Source organism: Pleurodeles waltl, chromosome 5 (assembly GCF_031143425.1).
Source record: "Pleurodeles waltl isolate 20211129_DDA chromosome 5, aPleWal1.hap1.20221129, whole genome shotgun sequence".
Lineage (NCBI taxonomy): Eukaryota > Metazoa > Chordata > Amphibia > Caudata > Salamandridae > Pleurodeles > Pleurodeles waltl.
This window is the reverse complement of record NC_090444.1, coordinates 1,851,274,077-1,851,295,138: the sequence shown is the minus strand read 5'-3', so window position 1 is coordinate 1,851,295,138 and position 21,062 is coordinate 1,851,274,077. Positions and strand designations below refer to the sequence as shown.

At 49.8% G+C, this 21,062-nt stretch overlaps 1 non-coding gene across 1 annotated transcript; it reads left to right on the top strand.

Annotated features, from left to right (window-relative positions):
• The first annotated feature begins 19,726 nt into the window (after positions 1-19,726).
• Positions 19,727-19,853, top strand: LOC138298001 (small nucleolar RNA U109). Its single transcript, XR_011204529.1, has one exon. It is a non-coding gene; the product is annotated as a small nucleolar RNA U109 (small nucleolar RNA).
• The last annotated feature ends 1,209 nt before the right edge of the window (positions 19,854-21,062 follow it).

Genomic DNA, 21,062 nt, shown 5'->3' with positions numbered 1-21,062 from the left:
AGCGTCCTTATTGACTTATACCGAACAGGTGTCAACCAGACACCTGGATAAGACATTTGGTACCAGAAGTGGGGCATAAGTCAATAATGCCTCTTTGGGGACGTAAGAAAAGTGAGGCAGAGAGCGGAAGGCAGCATGGGGCAGAAGCCAGATCAATTCCAGGGTGGTTAGCAACTGGTGTGGCAGGACTCCTGAACCGGTGGGCAGCGCCGGTGGTTAGATGAGAAAGTGACTCCTCTCTTAGTGGAAGATGCGGTTGAGAGTGTGAAGCTAAGAGGGGCAAAGCTGGAGCTGAAAGCAGCAGGGCAAGTGGGATGGCTTTACCTGTCTGCGCTCCGTACGGTATATAGGAAAACATTAACACAAGATGCAGAGATAATAAAACTGCGGGATGAGGTTGCAGCCTTGCAGGAAAGGCAGTTACTTATGAAAGAGACAATAGAAAGTGCAGTGACTTGGGTGATCAAATGGAGGCAAGGTGCACCGCATTAGCAGTATGAGTAGCAAAACAGAAGAGTAGGTAGAAGCCTAAAATGCCCTCAACTGTGCAAGTGAGGGCACTGATACGCAAACAGAAGAGTAGGCAGAAGCCTAAAGTACCCTTAACTGTGCAAGTGAGGGCATTGGTACACAAAGAAAAATTGGGATCCACATACTTGGGAGGATGAGGTGGAAGTACGTGTAACAGAACTAAATGGAGTTGAAAGTGGAGAAGGACGTGTAGGTGAAATTGAAGGTGAAAAGGGAGCGAATGTCGGGCAAATACAGAATTCTTGTTTGGTAAGAGATTATACGCAGAGTGAGTTGTTGCAGAGAACCCGTATGTTAAGGCAGATGCCTGCAGAGCCTTTGTTTAAATGGTTGGTGAGGTTGTGGGACACTGGAGCAGGAGATGCATTACAGAATCCTTTTACGTTAGGTCCCATCACAGAAGGAGACCCGTTTGAGCTGGAAATGGTAATACAGGATGATGTAGATGATGTAGTGATGTGGAGCCTATGGCAGAGGCAGAAAAAAAAAAAAAAAAGAGGGTGCCACAAGATTGGGCCTTAGTTTAGTGGAAATAGAACGCATAACTGATGATCGGCCGGTCCCTTTAAAAACATGGGTCCCCTTACTAGGTTGGACAAGAGAAGGAGGGGTTGGCAATAAAGTAGGCAGAGCGCAGGAGTTTGCCATCGTGAAGTGGAAATGGTATCTGCAGCAGAGGGCAAAACCGGGGCCAGCAGGAGTATCGAAGTTACAAGAAGATATGCTGGGGGCAGTGGACTTACAAGCAATGGTCCCCTCACCAGAGCCATCTGAGATGGAGTCCTCACCATTTAAAACAGCCCCGCCTTTTGAACAACTCACCGAAGAAGAACGACAAAATGTATGGTTCACAGATGGTACCGCCCGGTACTATCAAGGAAAAAGACAAAGGCAAATAGTCGCATTCCAGCCTGCTACAGAAACTATGTTGCTGCGAGAAGGGGATAATGAATCAAGCCAGCTTGCAGAACTGCGGGGTGTAGCAGCAGTGACCGAACAAGCCCCCATCAGAGAGAAAACATTTGTGTACACTGACAGTCGGGCCACTTACCAAGGACTAGCAAGCTGAGCCCCGACTTGGCGCAAGGATGGATGGAAAATTAAAGGCACCCCCATTTCGGGAGGCGAACAGCTATGGGAAGAGATGTGGGAGAAAGGGCACAAATGTCAAATCTATGTGGGACATGTGGATGCCCATTTCCCATTGGACACCTCACTTGCATCTCTATTCGACAACACCGTAGATCAGATGGCCAAAACGCGAACGGTGGTCATCAAGGAGGAAGCTGAAGCCGCTTTAGCAAACAGGGCCCATGCAACATCCGGACATCCAGGAGAGAATGGCACTTATGCATGGGCGCAGCTACGACAAATTCCAGCCACTAAAGAACAAGTGCAAAGAGCAGTAAAGGAGTACCCCACATGCAACCGGATTAGACAAATGCCCTTGCAAAAGAAGCCTAGCGGCCATATCAGAAGAGGAACTGCAGCTACTACAGTGTGGCAATTGGACTATATTGGGCCGCTACCAAAGGAAGGAGGAAAAGGCTACGTATTGACCAGGGTGGACACCTACTCTGGCCTTATGTTGGGTATGCCCTGTAAGTCTGCAGACCAAAAGTCCACTTTGCGAGGGCTAAACTACCTGATAAAACATTATGGGGCACATGATGAGATCCAAACAGATAGGGGCACACACTTTTCAGGGAAAACAGTGCAGGGCTGGGTGCAGGAACAAGGAATTCGGTGGATTGTACACCTTAGTTATTATCCACAAGCTGTAGGCATGATTCAGAGATATAACGGATTGTTGAAAGAACAGCTAAAAAAGGTTATCAGCACATGATAGACTTGCTCAAGTGATTTGTGAACAAGCGTACACCCCTCACATTGAAGAAAGATCTGCCCCCCCCCCGATAACACCCAGAGAGGTGAGGGAGGATTTGGAAGCACAGGAAGAAAAGAATGGGTGAACCATCCAGGAAAAAAGCCAGAGGCAGGAGAGCTATTGAGTCAAGGGGTGGGGAGTACGTATATTATACTTTTAAAGAACTCAAATGTACCTGTGTTTGTACTTGCAGTGAGACTTACCCCACGGTCGTAAATGATGACATCTGCATCGATGACGTGGTTCATGATTATAACCAGAAAAAGTGTATGAGTCCGACCGAATATAGGCCCTCATTCTGACCCTGGCGGTCCTAAACCGCCAGGGCCACGGGCAACGGAAGCACCGCCAACAGGCTGGCGGTGCTTCAGTGCCCATTCTGACCGCGGCGGTAAAGCCGTGGTCAGAAAAGGGGATCCGGCGGTTTCCCGCCGGATTTCCCCTGCAGCGCCGCCATGGGGATTCCGACCCACTTCCCGCCATCCTGTTCCTGGCGGTAAAACCCGCCAGGAACATGATGGCGGGAACGGGTGTCGTGGGGCCCCGTAACAGGGCCCCACAAAGATTTTCACTGTCTGCAATGCAGACAGTGAAAATCGCGATGGGTGCTACTGCACCCGTCGCACCCCTGCAACTCCGCCGGCTCCATTCGGAGCCAGCTTCCTCGTTGCAGGGGCTTTCCCGCTGGGCCGGCGGGCGATCTTCTGGCTCGGAATGAGCCCCATAGTCCGTCATGTCACTTGTGCACCTCAAGCAGCTAACATAACTGATGACCAGAAATGTTTTACTTTGCAACGTGGAGGTACCCGGAGGCAAGTGGATGGCTGCCAAAGCTGTGACCTGGAAGATAACTGGACAGCAAATCTGACATGCCAACGGACACACCTGCATATCTATATTCGACCACCTGTTTTCATCCCTGCTGTTTCCCCTGAGACTATGACCCCTCTTGACTTGCCTCACTGCACACACCCCATTCTCAATCCGCATGGGTACCAGTACGCTGATTCCCCCAGGAGGTTCAGGATTTTCCTCTGTCCCACCTGCTCTCTTCTACCCCTGCCAGCCTCCTCTCCTCCCATTCTCTCCAGACAGATCTTCACCCTCAACACTCCGCCCAACCATTGGCCAGTATTCTCATCGCCTCCTCCCACCCACGCATCGTCCAGTGACTTCGAAGAAACTGGATCCCCCAGTCGGTATAATTACACCCATAATCAGACCATCCAACAGCCAGACTACCCAGCTCACATATTGCCCTCTCCTCCATATGGTTTTCCTTCTTATCAACCCTACCTACCTTCCCCTGCTCCCTCTCCTCTTACCCTGAGTCTATCCCATTTACCAGTCCCCCATCCTCATTCCTGTACAGCCAAGAACCGATGTTACCCCATGCTAACCTTTCTCTCCTCTCCTATTATCTCTGCTCAAGACAAACTATCCACATTATCCATCAATCCTCCTAGACAGTTTTTCACATTGTCCACATCTCTGGCCCCCATACACCCAAGCAACCAAACTTTAAGCGAATGTGCCGCCACCCTACTCCCCACTCCACTTCCAATGACTCAGACCTTTTGCCCCCAATCTCCTCCCATCTCACTCATCCAGCCCACATACACCTGACCACAAAAGCTACCACCCACCCCAACCACTACACAATACGCCTGTTTTATCCTAATGAATGCCCAGGGAATTTAATTTATACCACAGCAGCACCCACAATTATCTTCAACCAACGCCACTTGACTTTGCACCCTCCACCCCACAATCAAATAACCCCTACCAAGCAACCTCTGCTAAAGAAGAAATTAAATTCACTACATGTGGTAAGTCTGCCCCCACAGGATCAATGTAGGAAAGTACCCTCTTTTTGGCATGGTTTCCTCCCACTTTTTGCCTGATGTCAGTGTGTTTTGACTGTGTTTTCTGGGATCCTGCTAACCAGGACTCCAGTATCTGTGCTCTCTCCCTCTGGATTTGGTTGTCCCTAACTTTTTACACCCCACAATTGACATACTGGTGCCTCCATATAAGTCCCTAGTATATGGTACCTAGGTACCCAGGGGATTGGGGCACCAAGGGGATCCCCATGGACTGCAGCAAGTATTATGCATCTGCAGGCCTGCTATTGCATACTGCGGGAAAGGATGCATGCACCCTTTTCACTACAGGTCACTGCACCAGGTCACTGTAAGTTACCCCTATGGCAGACCCTCCTAGCCTAGAGGGCAGGGTGCAAGTACCTGTGTGTGAGGGCACCCCTGCATGAGCAGAGGTGCCCCCACGACCTCCAGCACCATTTTCCTGGTGTACTGGATATAGGTCACTATCTATGTCCAGCTACATGATGGTAACTCAGAACCTGGGCATGTTTGGTATCGAACATGTCGGAATCATACCCCAATACTGTTTCCAGTATTGGTTGTATGATTCCATGCACTCTTTGGGCTCCTTAGAGGATCCCAAGCTTTGCTCCTACCAGTTGTCAGGGTTTTCCCAGGCAGCCCGCGTTGCTGCCCTCCTACAGATTGGTTTCTGCTCTCCTGCTGCTTGAACAGCTCAAGCACAGGAAGGCAGAACAAAGGATTTCCTTTGGGAGAGGGAGGCAACAGCCTCTCCCTTTGGAAATAGGTTTTACATAGCTTGGGAGGAGTAGCCTCCCCAAGCCACTGGTATGCTTTGAAAGGCACATGTTGTGCCCTCTTTGCATAAACCAGTCTGTACAGGGTCAGGGACCTCCAGTCCCTGCTCTGGCACAAAACTGGACAATGGAAAGGGGAGTAACCACTCCCCTGTCCATCACCACCCCAGGGCTGGTGCCGAGAGCTCCTCCAGGTAGCCATTTGATTCTGCCATCTTGAATCCAAGGTGGGCAGAGGCCTCTGGGAGCATCTGAGTGACCAGGTCAGGCAGGTGACGTCACAGCCCCCTCCAGATAGGTGGTCAATTTTCTAGGTGACCAATCCCCCTTCCAGGGCTATTTAGGGTTTCCGTCTTTTGTGAGTCCTCCGATTCGACGTGCAAGATTCTAGCAAGACTCCTCTGCAAAGTTTACTTCTACTTGTGGCTACCGGAACAGCAACTGGACTTCACAGGAACCTACAAACTGCAGCTCCAGCAATGACTTTGCTCTGCAACATTGTTTCTCCGGCTCCTTCAGCAACAGCAACATTTCCCCAGCTGTGCATCCTCTGAGTGCGGCAAGTCTTCAGTCTGCACCAAGAAGCAGGAAGGAATCTCCCTTGGAGTGGAGGAGATGCTTCCCTGCATCCGCAGGTACCAACTGCAACAATGAACGGCTGCGTGGGTCCTCTTTCCTGCAACTGCCCAGATCCTGCAACACAGGTGGTGGTCCTGAGTGGTCCCTTTGGTCCCCTCTACCGGCTAACTAACTTTGGAGGTGGTGAGTCTTTCCCTCTCCTTACAGGACGGTACCCCTGTCCACCGCATCTCTTGCAGCTAGCAAGGCTTGTTGGCTCTTCTTCCGAGGGATCTTCATGCTCTGCGTATGCCTGGCCTCCAGCACGCTTCCCTGCAATGCCTGGTATCCTGCCTACTGTTCCAGCGACTTGGGACTCCATTCCAGGTGTGCTGAGTGGGCCTCACTGTGACTCCTGGGCCTGCTGCCTGGGGGTTGCCTGTGGGGGCTGCATCCATTCTTGATCTCCTGAATGCTGGGGGATGCATGTGTTTTCCCTTCTTGGGTTGAGTCCGCTTGGACCTTCCTGGTCCTCTGCACCTCTGCAAATCTTCTTCTGCAGCTTTTGTCTTTGCCAAGGCTTGTTGGTGGTTTTTCCACACCACAGCTCTTCTTCAGATGTGGGATATTGAATGCATCACTTCTGGAACTCTTCCTCTGCTCCTGTGCTGCATATCCGACTCCTGATCTTCACCATCAACCTGGTCTTGCATCTCCAGAAGGGTGAGTAGTGGCTCCTGCCCCAATAGGACTCTCCAACTGGAACTGGATTTGGTCCCCTTCATTTGCAGGTCCTCTTCTGTCTGGATCCATCTTTTGTTTCTTCCAGTCTTAGTTGGGTCTTGCACAGTCCTTTTCTAAAGTTTCTCTATGTGTTTTGGGAAAAACTAGGTACTTACCTCTTCTCTCCTGTTCGCTGGGGGGGGGGGCACTCTGGTGCTTACCTTTTGGGGTTCTTCAGCTCTCCTCTACAGATTCCACTTACCTGGGTGGGGGTCTGATCTTCGCATTCAATTGTTTTATTTTTGTATATGATTTAATCTCCCCGTAGGGTCTTCGTGGTTTACTATTATTTCACTGTTTTCAATTGTTTCTATGCCTATTCCTGAATGCTGAGGTGTATATAATAGTGTGATTACTCACCTGCTAATAGAGTATTGCCTATATAGTATTTTAGTATTTGTGTCACTAAAATAAAGTACCTTTATTTTTGTAACACTGTGCGGTTCTTTCATGTGTGTAAGTGCTGTGTGACTATAAGTGGTTTTGCATTAACTTTGCATGTCTTCTAGATAATCCTTGGCTGCTCATCCACAGCTACGTCTAGAGAGCCTGGATTCCTAGACACTGACTACACCTTACTAATAGGGGATAACTGGACCTTGTATAGAGTGATAACACCACACACCAGGCCAGCTTCCTACATTGGTGGTAGCAGTGGGATAAGCACTTGTAATTGCCTTACCACTCTGTCACTATGTACTTTCCACAGGAAAGACCACTTACTATTAGGTACACTCCACACCTAGGCCCTCATTACAACTCTGGCGGTCGGTGATAAAGCGGCGCTAATACCGCCAACAGGCCGGCAGTAAAAAAATTGCAATCATGACCACGGCGGAAACCGCCAACACAAACAGACACTTTAACACTCCGACTGCCGTAGGTGGTATGCCCACTGCTTGGTCCTGGGGAGTGCAAGGCCACAGTCTCTCAAGTGGGTGGTTTGCCCACTGCTTGGTCCTGGGGAGTGCAAGGCCACAGTCTCTCAAGTGGGTTCCAGTTTTCCACTGGTTCTGGAGGGGACCTTGTGCCCAGTGTGCTTCATGCTGGCAAGGAGGGGCTGAGTGGATGGCTTCTTCCACTGGTCCTGGAGGGAGCTTTGTGCCCAGTGTGCTTCATCCTGGCAAGAAGGGGCTGAGTGGATGCCTTCTTCCACTGGTTCTGGAGGGGGCTTTATGCCCAGTGTGCTTCATCCTGGCAAGGAGGAGCTGAGTGGATGGCTTCTTCCACTGGTTCTGGAGAGGGCCCTGTGACCAGTGTGCTTCATCCTGGATGGGGCAAGGCCACAGTCTCTCACCTGTGTGTCAGGGTCCAGGACGCACTGCAGCCCATGTAGTCACCACTACACACTGCTCTCCATCCGTGACAGCTTCTCAGTGGATGCTAGTTGCGCTGCAGGTAGCGGTGCAGGCAGTGGTGGTGGTAGCCTCCAGGCCTTCACCTGCAGCCTCGGACAGCTACCCACTGGGGCTGCTGGCAGAGGTGCTGCTGCCGGCATTGCAGGCAGTGGTGGCTGGTTGTGCCTCCTTCCCCTTGCTGGCTGGTGTCCCCTTCTTGCCCTTGCCAGGTGGCGGACCCTTCTTGGCCTTGGCAGGAGGTGCTGGCACACTGGCTGGGCTGACAGGTGCCTCCTTGGAGCTTCTCACAGCTGTAGAAACCACAGTGGCCGTGGACTGGGTGGCTGAGGTGCTGGGCTGGGTTCTGGCCACCCTGGTCCGAGGTGAAGGACGGGGGGGGGTGGCTAGGGAATAGGTTAATGTTGGCAAGGAAAAGTTTCTTAGGGACACTGGGGCGGGAAGAGGGTGAAGGTTTGGGAGTGGTTGTAGGAGGTGTCAATCTGCTGTGTTTGGGTGCAGGTGCATGGGCTGGATGCTGTTGTGAGGTGAATGGCTGTTGGGTGTGTGTGTACTTTGGGAGGAGGGGTCACAGACACAGTGGGAGAGGACACAGGGGACGTGTGCATGGATGTGGGGGTGGTGACTGCCAGTGAGGGGCGTGTAGTGATAGGCGTGCTGGTTATGGAGGTAGGGGATGAGGATGTAGTGCATGCAGGTGTGAGTGGAGATGCTACTGGGAGGGAGGTGGACGAGGAGGAGGAGGGGGACACAGTGGAGGCAGTGGATGTTGGTGTGTCTGCATGGGGATGGTGCTTGTGTGAGTGCCTGTGAGATGAAGTGTGGTGCTTGTGTTTGCCTGAACCAGTTCTGTGTGTCGATTTGGGTGATTGCTGGTCTGAAGGTGTGCTTGGGATAGGCTGGGATTGAGTGGATTGGGACTGGATAGAGGAAGCTGGATAGAGGAAGCTGGAGTGGGGAGGCTGGAGACAGGGACAGTGGCTGCCATCAGTGCGGAGGCCAGAGCCTGGAATGCTCTCTGTTGGGCAGCCCCGCCAGAGTGAAAGCCCTCCAGGTATGCATTTGTTTGTTGCAAATGCCCTGCTACACCCTGGATGGCATTCAGTATGGTTGACTGCCCAACAGAGAGGGATCTCAGGAGGTCAATAGCCTCCTCACTGAGGGCAGCAGTGCTGAATGGGGCAGGGCCTGAGGTGCCTGGGGCGAAGGAGATGCCCACCCTCTTGGGTGAGCGGGCACGGGAAGCATGCTGGGAGGGCGGTGCTGGTACGGGGGGTGGCGGCTGTACCTGTTGTTGGGGTGGGCACAGAGATGTCCGCCACCGCCAGGGAGCTTCCATCGGAGGACTCGCTGTCGGTAGTGTCCCCTCCTGTCTCCGTCGCGGTGCTCCCCTCGCCCTCCGTCCCACTGATGCCCTCACCGTTGATGGATTCGGCATCCAGGCCCATGTGGGGTGCAGCTCCCTCCGTCGCTGGTGCCTCTGATCCTCCGCCAGATGATGCCAATGCACACAAGGACAGGGTGACAAAACAAAAGGGGGGGATTCTCTTGGTCAATGCCAGCAACAACACTACCATTGGCGTACACAACACACAGGGAACAGCCCTATGCACTAGGCCATGCACTACCAGTTACAAAGCTAGTCACCAACCCATGGGATACAATGCCTAATGCCATTAGCTGCACACCTGAAACCCACAGGACACTGCCCAGTAGTAGATGCCCATTAACACTATTGGGGTTGGAGTGCATCTGAGCTTGCCCATCATTGAACATACCCTGCCATGTTCGCCCTGGCCTAGGGGCACCCACATCCCTCGCCCAGGTAAAACCTTAACGCGCACAAAGTCATGATTCTGAATCTGTACTCACCCCCTTGTGTCTGCTATGATGCCTTCAAGCGCCCATCCAACTCTGGATAGGCCACCGCCAGGATGCGGAACATCAGGGGGGTCAGGGTACGATGGGCACCCCTTCCTCATTGGGAGGCCAGCCCCAGGTGGGCCTCCGCTATATTCCTTGCCCAGCGGCGCAGGTCCTCCCACCGTTTGTGGCAGTGGGTGCTCTGGCTGTCAAATACCCTCAGGGTCCGCACCTCCTTAGCATTGGCACGCCAAATACCCTTTTTCTGATGGGCGCTGACCTGCAGAAAAAACGCAGCAGAAAAGGTATTAGTTATACCGTCTGGACTGTCATACTCATGGCCCACCATATCCCTCCCATCCCCTTATGCACATACATTGACCACTATACATGCAGCACTCTGCCCAGGACCCCTCAAACCCCCCCTACACGGCACTTACACACACAACAATCCATACATTCATGGCCCACGCATCATGCTCACAGTGTACTCACCTGTTTGTCTGGAGGACAAGAAAGTAAAGTGTACTGGGGTAGGACCCCATCCGCTAGTCTCTCCAACTCCTTGGAAGTGAAGGCAGGGGCCCTTTCCCCAGACACTCGAGCAATTGTCACTACCAGACACAGGTCACAGCAGCACTTGCAGTGTAGGTCCTCTCCTGTTGAAGGTCAGGTAGCAAGTGAGTGCACAGATAGAAAATGGAGGTCACGTCTGCGGCGGTGCGTACCGTCACCGCCGGCGTACATCGACATTGGCACCTGTAACCCATAGGGCCCAATGGTAACCAATGCGATTTTGCGCGGCGGTCATCGACCGCAACAGCGCGCATCGACAGCGAAATTACCTCATTTCCACTTGTCTCTCCTCACAGGTCAGGCAGCCGCCATTTCCGGCGGGCACAGGCCATGGCACCTAACTGCGTCACAGCAGATATCGGCACATCAACTGACTCACAAGTTCACATACTGTTTCTTTAAAGGAAGAAATGCATATTAATATTGACATATGTGTCAATATGACCTTCTGCTCACCATTTTTCACCCTAGAATTCAACCGCTGAGGATGGAGACATCCCCCGTGTACAGACCCCTTGTGGACCTGGCAACAATGGAGGACAGGCACATTATCCTGACCTACAGACTTGATAGGGCTACAATCCAAGAACTGTGTGCCCAGTTGGAGCCAGACCTGATTTCAGCTATCCGCCACCCCACAGGCATCCCCTCTGTAGTGCAGGTCCTGCCAGTGCTCCATTTCGTGGCAAGTGGTTCCTTCCAAGCGACAGTGGCCATGGCATCAGGGATGTCTCAGCCAATGTCCTCAAATGTGCTGACCAGAGTGTTGTCTGCCCTGCTGAAACACATGCGCAGCTACATCGTATTCCCCCAGGTGGAGGATTTGGCCACAGTGAAGGCTGACTTTTATGCACTGGGTCATATCCCCAACATCATTGGTGCCATTGATGGTACACATATTGCATTTGCCCCCCCCCCGGGAAAAAATGCAAGTGTTTAGAAATAGGAAACGCTTTCACTCTTTGAATGTGCAGATGGTGTGTTTGGCGGACCAGTACATCTCCCATGTCAATGCCAAGTGTCCTGGCTCTGTGCATGATGCCTTTATATTGAGGAATAGCAGCATTCCATATGTGATGTCTCAACTCCAGAGGCACAGGGTGTGGCTAATAGGTGATCCCATGGTGTCTACCCAGTTGATGTAGGTATATGGGTGTGGGTTTGGCCCTAAGGGTGATTGTGTGGCTAACAGGTATCTCTCGAATATTTGCAGGTGACTCTGGTTACCTCAACCTCTCATGGCTACTGACCCCAATGAGGAATGCCAGGACAAGGGCAGAGGAACATTACAATGAGGCACATGGGCGAACAAGGAGGATTGTTGAAAGACCCTTTGGCCCCCTGAAGGCCAGATTCCGGTGCCTCCATTTGACAGGTGGATCCCTGTACTACTCACCCAAGAAGGTGTGCCAGATCATCGTTGCATCTTGCACAACCTGGCCTTGAGATGCCGTGTGCCTTTTCTGCAGGAGGATGAGCCTGGGGATGGTTGTGTGGCAGCAGTGGAGCCTATGGACAGTGACGAAGAGGAGGCAGAGGAAGAAGATGTGGACAACAGAAGTACACTAATTCAACAGTACTTCCAGTGACGCACAGGTAAGACACTGTAACTTCACCTTCCATTGCAGTTTTGTGTTTGACATTGAACATGGCAGCCTGATTTCCCTATTTCTATGGCCACTTACTGTACCCTTTGGCATCTCTATTTTCAGATCTCTGTGCCCCACTCTGGCTCCTGGTGTGTTTACTGCTGCCCACTGAAGGTCATACCTTTGTAAATATTACAGTTCATTTGAATTTCAATGTTTACAGTGTGTGAAACTTATACATTTGTCATAGAATTCACAGACTCCATACTTGAATTTGTTCCAAGGGTGTTTATTTATGTGCTAATTAGTGTAGGGGGTATTGTAATGAGCTGGGTTGCTGATGGAGGAAAGTCCAGGGTAGAGTCCAGTCTATTTGTATCACAGGTGCATTGTCCAAGGGGGCATAGGAAGTGAAGCAATGGCAGTTCCAGGTGGACCGGGTGACAGAGTGGGACAGAAGGGTGACAATCAGGAGAGTCTTATTTCCTGGCTGGGGTCTTGGCAATGTTCTCTGGCTTCTGCTTGGATTGCAGGGACTGTTTGTGGGGTGGTTCTCCTGCTGCAGGGGGTGGGGTGCTGGTGGCTTCTTGGTCCTGTTGCGGGGCCTCCTGGCCACTAGCACCGGTGGAGGTGGAGGGTTTGGCTAGTGTCAAGGGCCCGTTGGTGTGCCACTGCCTCCCTCATGGTGTTTGCCATGTCTGCCAGAACCCCTGCAATGGTGACCAGGGTGGTGTGGATGTCCCTCAGGTCCTCCCTGATCCCCAGGTACCGTCCCTTCTGCAGCCACTGTGTCTCCTGCAACTTGGCCAGTATCTGGCCCATCGTCTCCTGGGAATGGTGGTATGCTCCCAGGATTCCTGCAAGTGCCTGTGGAGGGTCGGTTCCCTTGGCCTGTCCTCCTCCTGTCGCACAGCAGTCCTCCCAGCCTACCGGATGTCCTGTGCCTCTGTCCCCTGAACCGTGCGCCCACTGCCACTGACCCCAGGTCCCTGATCGTCCTGTGTTTGTGGGGTTGCCTCGGGTCCCTGTAGTGGTGGACACACTGCTGATTGGTGTGTCCTGGGGACAGAGGGATGGGCCCGCTGGTTGGGTGCTGTGCTGGTGTTTCCTGAGGGGGGAGGCTTGTGGTGGGTCGGGACTGTGGCTGGGTCACCAACTGTCCAGTGGTCCCTGATGGGCCAGGTTGGTCATTGTGATCCAGGCGTGCAGAGCTGCTGTCATCATTGTGGGCCTCTTCAGGGGGGGACTGGATGTGGCTGGCACCTCCTCTCCGGTGACGTTGAGTGGGGGTCCTGTGCGGATATAAATGCAGTGTTATTGTATCTGCGTGTGCCACCTTGTGCATGGATATGTTTCCCTCTATGGTTGTTATAGCAAGGCGTCTTTGGCTTGTGTGAGTTGTGCTTGGTTTGGCTATATGAGTGTCCATGCGGGTCTGTGATGGAGGTCCATGTATTGTTGTTGCATGCAGGGCTTGGTATTGGGATGGGTGGGTTGTGATGGTGGGGTATATGTGAGGTGGTGGGGTGATGGGGGTGAGGATGGGGGTTGTTGTTTGTGATGGCATGCAGGTAGGGTGTGGGATAAAGTAGTAAAGATTTGACTTACCGGAGTCCAGTCCTCCTGCTCCTCCTGCGAGGCCCTCAGGATGCATGATCGCCAAGACTTGCTCCTCCTATGTTGTTAGTTGTGGGGAAGGAGGAGGGGGTCCACCGCATGTCCTCTGTACAGCTACCTGGTGTCTTGCTACCACGGAACGCACCTTCCCCCGTAGGTCATTCCAGCTCTTCCTGATGTCATCCCTTGTTCTTGGGTGCTGTCCCACGGCGTTGACCCTGTCTATGACTCCGCCATAACTCCATCTTCCTTGCAATAGATGTCTGCTGCCCCTGTGATCCGAATAGCTGTGGCTCTACCCGGACGATTTCCTCCACCATGACCGTTAGCTCCTCCTCTGAGAACCTGGGATGTCTTTGGGGTGCCATGGGTGTAGTGTGAGTGGTATGTGTGAGGGGGTGTGTGCTGTGAGGTGCGTGGATGGTGTATGGGTGATGGTGTTTTGTGGCTCAGATTCAGTGGGTGCTCCTGGCTTGTCTCTCTCTCACTTGACAAAATGTTTGGGTCGTAAAGGGTTGTAGGTATTGTGGGTGTGTGTTTTATAGTGTTGTGGGTGTGGTGTGTGTATGTGTGTCAGGTGTGTGTAGTTTGAATTGCCCAATGTGGTGCTGTTTTGTTAGTGTGTGTGCACTTTGAGCGCGACAGTATGTACCGCCAATGGTTTACTGCGGTTGAATGTCCGCCGCTGTGATTCGTGGGTCATGATGCTGTGGGTGTATTTTTGGTGGCGTAACGGTGTGGGTTTTGGACCGCCAGTTTATCATTGACCTTTGGGCTGGCGGGCTTGTGTGGGTGTCTGTATAGTGTTGGATTTCTATGTGTGGGTCATAATACCTGTAGCGGTATGCCGCCGCGGTCACAATATGTTGGCGGCAGTCAGCATGGCAGTAAGCGGCACTTACCGCCAATGTTGTAATGAGGGCCTTAGTGTTAGGGATCTAGGGCCACATATACGTAGCTTTTTTCCTGTCGTAAACAGCCCGATTCACAGAATCGGGACGTTTGTGACAAGAAAAAAGCATTTTGGTATGTACAAAACCTATTTTGCAATTTGATAATCTATTTACCGACTCGCAGCATAGGTTTGTGAGGCGCAATTATGAAGGGGCATTCCCTTCCTAATTGTGAGTCGCAGTGCGATGTATGATTGTCTTAGGACCATGAATGCGGTCACAAAACGATTGCAGTTAGCACCAATTCACGGTCACAAAAGAATTGCAGTTAGCACCAATTTCAAATTGGTGCTAACCCATTCGCAAACTGACCCCTTCCCATTTGTAAATGGTAGCGAAAATATTTTTTCAGAGCAGGCAATGGTCCCACAGACCACTGCCTGCTCTGAAAAAATGAAAAGAAAACTTTTCATTTTTGTTTTAAAATGCATCCCGTTTTCCTTCAAGGAAAACGGGCTGCATTAAAACACAAATGCTTTATTTAAAAGCAGTCACAGACATGCTGGTCTGCTGTCCCCATCAGGACACCACCCCTGTGAGTGGAGCCATTCCCAATGGGGTCGCAAATTGTGACCTACCTCATAAATATTAATGAGGTAGCTAATTTGCGACCCCATTAGGAATCGCAAACAGTGTGAAGTACACTGTTGTACATATGCTTTTGCGACTCGCAAATGAGTCGCAAAACTCTGGGTCATACATCTGGCCCCTAGTCTTCTAAGTCTGGGTAAGGTAGGGTCTGGCATAGCCTTGCTCCACACTTCTTTGGGAGCCTAGATTGAGAGTAGTTGGGGACTCCTACACCACTCTAGCTAGATACCATGTCTTTAGTTGAGCTCACATCTCTCCCCTGCACTCTCAGTGTGAGTATTTAACATTCCAGAAGTTAAGGGAGCTGTGTGCTGATAGAAAACTGAAGACTGGGCGAAATCCCAACAAAATTCTGCTTCTGGACCTGCTCCTCCAGGATGTCCGGGACCATGCTGGTAGCCAGGAGGAGGAGGAGGAAGAAGTAGAATCTGCCCCCGTGCTAGAGAGAGTAGACACTAGTGTGGGTCAGGAAGTACCCAGGGAGGATCAGAGAAGTCCTAAGAACACCCACCGTCCTACTACAGGTAGTGGAAAGGGGGATCACACAAGTAGGGCCACGTTTGTCCCTAGAGGTCTAGTTGAGAGGGTTTCCAAGAACAGGAATAGATTCTCCTCTGCCCATTCTCATACCTCCTCAGTCTCTGAGAGGACCCACTGCTCAACTTCAGGTGAAGAGTCCCTAGACAGGGAACTCAAGCAACTGAGACTGGAGGAGGCCAAGCTGAGAATGCAGCAGCAACAGCTGTCCCTAGATAGGAAGGCCTTGGCAGTGGAGAGAGAAAGGCAGGGGTTGGGGTTAGTGCCCCATGTAGCAGCAGTTCTAGTTTCAGGGACACCAGGGTCATGGAGGACTCTTTCGACTCTAGGAACCTGAACAAGATAGTCCTACCTTCCAAGGTGAGTGATGACATCTATAAGTGGTCACTGCTCTGGAAAGGGCCTGTAAGGTACAGAGGGTCCCTCAGAGGCAGTGGGCTGCTATATTGTGGCTCTCCGTCTCTGACAAGTGTAGTGATAGACTACTCACTGTCAGAGAAGAGGATGCAGACAATTACACAGTTTTGAAATCTGCACTGTTAGATGGGGTTGATCTGACTACTGAACAGAATATGATTAAGTTCAGAGAGACCAGGCAAGAGTCCTTCCAAGATTGGCTTGATTTTGTGGACTGCTCTGTGAAAGCTCTGGAAGGCTGGTTGCCTGAGAGCAAAGTTAGTGACTACCAGGACTGGTATAACCTCATTTTGAGAGAGCACATTTTGAATAACTGTGAATCTGATCAGCTGCATCAGTACCTGGTGTACTCTGGTCTGATCTTTGCCCAAGAACTGGGAAAGAAGGCAGACAAGTGGGTCCGCACCAGGGTCAGTAGGAAGGCTCGCACAGGGGGTGTCCACAAAATGAAGGAAGCAGGTAAGTCTCAGGAGAAGGGTGGGGACAAAGATAACAAGCATTTGCAATGCAATAGGTCTTGCGTTTACTCGAGTTAAAGCTATTAGCATTGTAAAGTCCTACCCGGACTTCTCTTGCCACATAAACTGAAAAGTAAAACAGTTTCACATAAGCAAGCCGACAACGCAATGAGCGCAAAGGAAACACATAAAAGGAAAATCCGCGAGCAGTGAAAATTATTGGCAAAATTGCAAATATCCATGTAACAGGGTCGATGTCATAGGAAAACATTTTTAGTGTTCTACCGAAATAAAAGGCAAAGAGTGAAACATAGCAGCATCTACTGAAATAACAAAGGGGCTGGTCCGCCTAACACTGATAGCATGCCTGTGTACATGGACAAAGAACAGTGAAATACTCAATAAAAATCCTGAAATGCTGGACTTGTTGCAGGGTACATGAAAATGAAAGCGTGTCTTTGCCTGGGCACAGAATGGTTTAACATAAGAATGGATGCAGGAAAAGGAAGCGCTTGGTGCCCCTGCCACTTGAGAATGCTTAAGTCATGTCTATGCCTGGGACTGGGTGGCACTAATGGACAGGGCAGGCCCATGCATTGTAAAGACCAATAGGACCTTCATGGGATAGAGTGGAAGAATCCTGGTCCTCCAAAATATTTACCGGTGGGCCCACTGGCACCCCCCGGCGCAATGTAACCACTGGGTTAAGAAGAGGGCACTGTATGGCCATAAAGATAGGGTGGTGGGTACTTATAAAGTAATGTTTCATTTTAAAGTTAGCATAGGGTCAGTACACTTACTCTTTAATCTATTTTACTCAGTCTAGTGGTAATCTTAGAAGTGGTAATCTCAACAGTTGTAATCCCTGCACCGATAATCTCAGAGGTAGTAATTATAGTAGTGGTAATCTCAGCAGTGGTAATCTCAGAGGTAGTAATCACAGTAGTGGTATTATCAGTAGTGGCAATCTCAGTAGTAGTAATCACATCAGTGGTAATGTCAGCAGTGGTGATCTCAGAGGTAGTAATCTCAGCAGTGGTAATCCCTACAGTGATAATTTCAACAGTGGTAATCTCAGCAGTGACAATTCCAGCAGTGATCGTCTCAGAGGTAGTAATCACAGTAGTGGTAATATCAGTAGTGGTAATCCCAGAGATAGTAATCACATTAGTGGTAATATCAGTAGTGGTAAACCCTGCAGGGGTAATTTCAGATGTAGTAATCACAGTAGTGGTAATAGCAACAGTGGTAATCCCTGCAGTGGTACTCTCAGCGGTAGTAATCTCAGCAGTAGTAAATACAGTAGTGGTAATCCCTGCAGTGGTAATCACAGTAGTGGTAATCTCAGCAGTGGTAATCCCTGCAGTGATAATTTCAACAGTGATAATCTCAGCAGAGGCAATCCCTGTACTGGTAATCTCAGAAGTAGTAATCACAGTAGTGGTAACCTCCGCAGTGGTAACCCCTGCAGGTTTAATTTCAGAGGTAGTAATCACAGTAGTGGTAATCTCAGCAGTGGTAATCCCTGCAGTGGTACTCTCAGAGGTAGTTATCACAGTAGCGGTAATTCAGCAGTGGCAGTCCCTGCAGTGGCAATTCAGTAATCACGGTAGTGATAATCTCAGTAGTTGTAATATCAGCAGTGGTAATCCCAGCAGAGGTAGTAATCAGAGTAGTGGTAATATCAGTAGTGGTAATCCCAGAGGTAGTAATCACAGTAGCAGTGGTAATCTCAGAGTTGGTAATCACAGTGGTGGTAATCTCAGCAGTGGTAATCTCAGAGGTAGTAATCCCAGTAGTGGTAATTTCAGCAGAGGTAATCCCTGCACTGATAATCTTGGAGGTAGTAATCACAGTAGTGGTAACCCCAGCAGGGGTAGCTTCAGAGGTAGTAATCGCAGTAGAGGTATTTCAGCAGTGGTACTCCCTGCAGTAGTAATCTCAGCGGTAGTAATCACAGTAGTGGTAATCTCATTGGTAGTAATCACATCAGTGGTAATTCCTGCAGTGGTAATCCCTGCAGTGGTAATCTCAGAGGTAGTAATCCCAGTAGTGGTAATCTCATCAGTGGCAATCCCTGCAGTGATAATTTCAACTATGGTAATCTCAGCAGAAGTAATCCCTGCACTGGTAATCTCGGAGGTAGTAATCACCGTAGTGGTAACATCAGCAGTGGTAATCCCTGCAGTGGTATTCTCGGAGGTAGTAATCACAGTAGTGGTAATTCTGCAGTGGTACTTGCTGCAGTGATAATTTCAGCAGTAGTAATCACAATAAATAATCACAGTAGTGGTAATCTCAGCAGTGGTAATCTCAGAGGTAGTAATCACAGTAGTGGTAATATCAGTAGTGGTAACCTCTGCAGGGGTAATTTCAGAGGTAGTAATCACAACAAATGAAATAGCTTTGAACCACAAACTTAAAAGTATACAGCAGGGGTGTAAAATTTAAATTTCCGAACAATCACGTGGGCATATAATGTTAAAATACATTATTCGACAAGCAGGGCGCACATCAGGGGCTTAAATGGCAGTGGAAATAGCGAGGAATGCAGACAGGTAGAGGGAATAAGGAAGAGAAAGCACATTATTTTGTGAAATAACCAACATTTTCTATATCTTTCCCAGCAGAAAGTGGAAGGGAGTGTATGTGAGTGCATTTTTGTCTGTGTGTATTTTGACAGACACCTCCCCATACCCGACTGAAAGCATCTGTACCCAACTATTTATCACAAAATGTATTTATTGGGAGGGGTGTAAAGTTACGCCCCTGGCTGCCTGTCACGGGCTCGGTGAAAGCTCGCTCAAGCGCATGACTTAGAATATATCAGACCTGCGAGTGACTGTATTGTGCGGACCGCGAGTGGGGTGTGAGGTGTAATGGGGAAACTGCACAATCTGTAAAAACGAGGCGCAGATTAAACAAAAATAAACACTAGCGCTCATAGTTGGATCACTTGTTAGTAATATTTAAGAAAAACAATTAAAAGAAATGGTTTTAACCGCACTTTTGCATTTTCAAGTTTATTCTGACTGTTGTTTGGAAATTTGTAACTGGTATAAGCGGCTCGGTGGGGTCAACACTACTTATTTGATTAATGTAAACTTGTCAGAGGTTTTGAGACCCTCTTAGTTTAGTGACTTTGGAAGGATGAAAGGGTGACTGCCGCCCTGATCACTGCTGGGCTTGTGGAAAGGGTTGGGGGTGCTGAACACCATTTCTGGCTGAAAATACTATATTAAATTCTGAAAGACTTTTCTGGCCGGTATCTGTATCTCTTCTACATAACTGGAAGATTGTTTATATTGTGTGATGAAAGTGTGCTTGAATGTTTGAAACACATTTGGGGGGGTCTGCACTCAAGTGCTGCCCCGTGTGATTCCACTTTCCATAGAGTGTGATTAACCCATTGATGTGCCAAATGAAGGGTGGATCTATCAGGGCCACAGGTCTGCCAGCACAGACCGAGTGGTAGTGTATACCTCCCACACAAACATCATACTTCTACAAACCAGCAGAACAGTCTCTTGTAAAAAGTATACTTGTAAAAAGTGGGTGTGTGGGGGTGGGGTAGAGTAAGGAAAGCCATGCATTCCAGCGGAGTGCTGAAGGAAACGTTTAAAAAAAATTAACTCGTGTTAGCAGCAGGATGTTACAACTCACAGAGTCAAAGCACGGTGAGACTAATGCTTCTTTAGGCAGAACAAATACATGAATATACAGGCATGCCATCTTACAAACACACAGCTCCAAGCTGATGACTAGGGGTTCCTGGTGGTTTGTAGGGCACCAGGCCCCATTATGTATTTGTGGTGCTAGGAAATGTATTTCTGGTAGTTTGATTTTCAGACCCTGTTCTGGCTACCCCTAAATTGTGTTTTATGATTTTGAGGTTCTGGCATACTTTGGGTCATGCTAGTGAAATTATGTTCCACCCTGTGCTTTTTGCCCATAATGATGCCGATACTTAGGAGATAAGTATCTAATATTAGACTGTTGAGATTTGGGGCGTACATTGTCTTTGATACCTATTGTGATGCTGTGCTTTATGTGGTTTATATCTCAGGATGATAAGTACAGTGATTTTCCTCTTACACCACTTCATCTCCTATCCCATCTTGTTGAATCAGCCCTGTTCTGAAGTAACAACCTATCCCTAATTGCCTCACTTTCCTGTCTCCACAATAACTCAGGTTCCTTCACCCGATGTCTGGATTACGTGCCCCCTTCTTGCCCTCATACTTCTCACCACCACCGTCCTAGTAACACCCTTCCCTTTTCCCCACCACCCTCCTCCTCCACAATTTCCCAACATGGCCACCGCTCGAATTAAGTCTGGAATTAATTGCTACAAAATCATCTACCCTTCTAACCTGACTAAAGCTGCAGCAAAACGTTTCAAGCATAACACCATTGAATATTTCCCCGATTCCCTTTTTGTCGATCAGTTTTACAATGGTCGATATGGGGGGCTCAAAAATGATCTAATTTTTTTCACGCACGACATACCCTCTTGGTCTACCAGCTTTTACAATTCCTTTAACGTCACCTCCTCCTCCTCTATCCCCCATGGGAAACGGCTAAAAATTTCCCCCTCTGCGTGTTTTAACGGCTCCCTCACTATCTCACTCTATAACAACGGTACTGTTATGATCCAAGCCAAAGACACTTGTCTCTCTCTCTTTGACCGCCTCTTCCCTTC